The sequence below is a fragment of the Amblyomma maculatum genome, chromosome 2, assembly GCF_055883805.1.
Source record: "Amblyomma maculatum isolate TAMU_Amacu chromosome 2, ASM5588380v1, whole genome shotgun sequence".
Taxonomy (NCBI): Eukaryota; Metazoa; Arthropoda; class Arachnida; order Ixodida; family Ixodidae; genus Amblyomma; species Amblyomma maculatum.
In genome coordinates this window covers 208,172,274-208,176,175 of record NC_139345.1, presented here as the reverse complement: position 1 = coordinate 208,176,175, position 3,902 = coordinate 208,172,274, and the positions used below count along the sequence as shown (strand labels likewise).

The window sequence follows — 3,902 nt, the reverse complement described above, 5'->3', positions numbered from 1 at the left end:
GGTCAAATCTTTTTTCTTTAAGTTTCATGCAAACACGTTATCAGTGCAAACATGGCTTTATGAAAACGGTCTTTTTGTACCGTGGACAACTAACTGTTACCTATGTAACAAAGTTCAAACCATAGAACACGTATTCCTGGATTGTTGGGATCCAATCTTTTTCTGGGATGTGCTTCACAGGACTTTGAAAAAGAATTACCCCTAGATATGTACGGCATAAGATCCCTTCCGGTTTTACACGCAGACGATATTCCACTGGATACGATTGTGCTCCTCGGCCCCCCCCCCCCCCCCCAGCATGCGGAAAACGCGAATGCAGTTGAACAATGCAGATGTTGATGTGCGGCCTGTGCGTGAACATTTTATAGCAAGTGTTGTACGTTTGAGGGAAGTGTATCGAACACTCCCCGAACCATCAGAAGGGATGGACCAGCTTAACGACCTGGTACATTTAAAGAATTTTTAACTCGTCGTGCCCGCTGAAGGCTTGCTGACAGGTTGCACCACTTTTGTATATTGTGTTTCGATGCCGGCAATAAAGAAAAAAAAGCCGCAATAGCTCAGTTTGGAGAGCGTTAGACTAAAGATCTAAAGGTCCCTGGTTAGATCCCGGGTTTCGGCACAGCCTGCTAGGTATTTTGTTTTAGTGCAGACTTCTTATGGACTGAAGACGTATCAAATATACGGAACTCCTGTCCTGCCGAACTGACTCAGTTGGGAGAGCGTTAGACCGAAGATCTAAAGGTCCCTGATTTGATGCCTGATTTCTAATGGATCACGCAGCTCAAATCGCGTGGTTTTAACCCATGTTGTGTATATGTCGCGTAATATTTTCTGCCTGTGTGTGGAGTAATGCTCTTTATGTGTCAAATCTGTTAATAAATTAGGCACAAAAGAAAAAATATTTTGGGTTTCGGCACAACGTGCTAGGTATTTTGTTTTTGTGCATGCTTCTTAAGAACTGAAGACTTATCAAATATACGGCGCTCCCATCATGCCGAAATAGCTCACAACCGGCTACCGCTGCATTCGGACGTGTTGTCATGAGCTCTCTTGGAGCGGTGTCAGCGCCAGTATCTAGCCGCGGTAACGGGAATTCTGCTACAATGGAAGACGAGTACTGGATTATTCTGCGAAGTTTGCCTTCAGGTCGGTTGATTTTGAACACTTGGTTTTGCACGCGGATGTGAGATCTAGGCCCTATAGAGCGGTGGATTTCAGGAACGCGCTGTGAAGTGTGGATCCGCTTCCGGAGTTAGTGGCCTTGGGAGCATATCAAATGATTCATGTGTGGGCAGTTACTTTTAGAAGCTCAGGGGGACTAAAGCGATTGCTTGACTGTAACTAACTGAAGGTGAAAGATTGGCGCTGTGCTGTTATCGACCCGCTAAAGACGTGCGTCTCAAGATGCATTGGCTTTTGCACACTGTGCCCGACGACGATGTGCGGGCCGCGTTACTCCCCTATGAAAAAGTGACCGCAGTGGCCAAGGAACGCTGGCGCGTGTACGATGTGTCAGACAAAGGCTCCACCACACGCATGGTGACTCTGCAGCTAAAGACGGGTGTGAAGTTAGACGACATTCCTTATGAAATGAGAGTTGCAGTGGAGCTGGCCTTTGTGGTTGTGCCCGGTAGAGCACCTCTCTGCCTGCGCTGACACAACACCGGACATATTCGAAAGGAATATCGCGTTCCACGCTGGGTGCAATCTGTCGCCGGTTGGGGCATGAAGAAAGGCGGTGTGTCCGCATTTATGCAAGTGTCGCAAGGCCCTTGAGGAGTGACGACTCACCTGAGTCTGCTGGGCAAGAGCCTCCAAATATTGGCGACAATCCAGATGAGATGGAGGAACCAGAAGGCACCAACCTCGAAAAGGATATCAGTGAAGCTGCAACAGCTCAGGCTGAGGACGAAGATGAGCAGCAGCCTATGGATGTTTCGAAGGGAAGCGCGGCCGCTAAGTCTAAGCATTCGCTGGAGGATGCCGCTTATGCTTCGGCGTTTCAAGTGGAGATCGGCAGTGGGGAGCCGAGGCAAAGGCCGCTCCGAAACATTAACCAACTCTGCGTTCAGGGCCGACCGTGCCACCAGAACGGAGGCAGGCGGTGGCGACGCCGTCAACATAACCCTCCTCCATGTGGGGGGGGGGGGGGCGTCTCAGAGGCACACCTGACAGCTAGACGTGCCAACCACAATGGCGACTTCAAGTGCAGTGGGCCGGCTGCCAAGCCGGTGTGGTGATTTTCATATTGTATCTTGTCGTGTAATAATCCAAATTCATAGGCCTGTTTGGTTTTTGCCTGAGAGGTGCATAATGTGCTCATCTGGTCTCGCACGAGCGCACTCAGCAGGCCGAAGATTCGTTCACCAGTTATATAGAAGGCATTGTTGACCTGTGCAAGCGTGTCGACCCCTTAATGTCAAAAGCGGGTAAGATCGAAAACATCCTGAAAGGCATCTCTAAAGATGTGTGCCAGATGCTCTGGGTGAAAAGTCTTGCTACGGTCAGCGATGTGATCAAACTTTGCCAGAGCTACGGGGAGCTTCTTAAAAAGCGCGCTTCTACCCGGTGGTCCGGTGTTAGAGACGACGCATCTCTACACTAGCGCTACGCGGTTCTACTCCATCAGAGGAGAGCCCTTTGCTTCAACGAATGAAAGCCTTCGTTTGAGAAGAGGTCGCCCGCCAGCTATGACTGGTCTCTCAGTTACAGGATACTGGCCGCCTTGCTCCTGACATGGCTCCGTCTTTAGCCCCTACCATACGGCGTGCCGTGCAAGATACCATCGCTGATGTCCTTCCGCCCAGCCCTGAGCTGCCGCCCAGCCCCGTGCCGGCGCAAGTAACGGCACCACGGACTTACGCCCACGTTGCGGCCAGGCCGCTAATGCCATCAGCATCTCTTTCCTACCAGGCCGCTCCTTCCAACCTTCCTTCGCCTTTTCCTGGGTCTGCAATACATGTCTCTATTCAAAGGGTACGCCAACGCCCTACGAACGCTTGGCGTACCGCGGACAATCGGCCAATCTGCTACTCTTTGCGGGCTGCCGGACCATGTCGCACGCCTTTGCCGCCAACGCCTTCCACCTTCTCGGCCTTACCTCTGGAACTACTCCTACGATACGGACCAGCCCTCGCCGAGAACTCCGTCCGGTTCCGACTTTGTATCTCGCGACAATCAAACGTATACCACTCGCCGATCATCTTCCCCTCGTCGCCGTTCCCTGTCCGACGTTCTCCGACGTTCTACCGACGCTGTTGAGGGAAACTAACAGTCGCGGTTCCCGGGGCAAGAACTGCGCTTGGTTCGAACTCTTCAAGTCCTCCGTGTTCTCCCGCTAACGTATGGCCATGGCCAATCTGCTACTCTTGCGGGCTGCCGGACCATGTCGCACGCCTTTGCCGCCAACGCCTACCATCTTCTCGGCCTTACCTCTGGAACTACTCCTACGATACGGACCAGCACTCGCCGAGAACTCCGTCCGGTTCCGACTTTGTATCTCGCGACAATCAAACGTATACCACTCGCCGTTGATCTTCCCCTCGTCGCCGTTCCCCGTCCGACGTTCTCCGACGTTCTACCGACGCTGTTGAGGGAAACTAACAGTCGCGGTTCCCGGGGCAAGGACTGCGCTTGGTTCGAACTCTTCAAGTCCTCCGTGTTCTCCCGCTAACGCAATACAAGTGTTTGTCGACGGCGTCGCAGTACTCGCTCTTGTCGAGACGGGCCCTGCCATATCCGTCATTACTGAAGCTCTTTGCCGTCGTCTTCGTAAGGTGACCACCGTGTTTTCCAACTTTTCGCTTCGCACCGCCTCATCCCACGCATTCATCCCTTAGTGGCGTGCACGGCCCGTGTTCTCATCAAAGACGCCTTATACACCATCGAGTTTATGATAC

At 52.2% G+C, this 3,902-nt stretch overlaps 1 non-coding gene across 1 annotated transcript; it reads left to right on the top strand.

Moving 5' to 3' along the window:
- Nucleotides 1-549: 549 nt before the first annotated feature.
- On the top strand, nucleotides 550-622 carry TRNAF-AAA (transfer RNA phenylalanine (anticodon AAA)). Its single transcript has one exon. It is a non-coding gene; the product is annotated as a tRNA-Phe (tRNA).
- The last annotated feature ends 3,280 nt before the right edge of the window (nucleotides 623-3,902 follow it).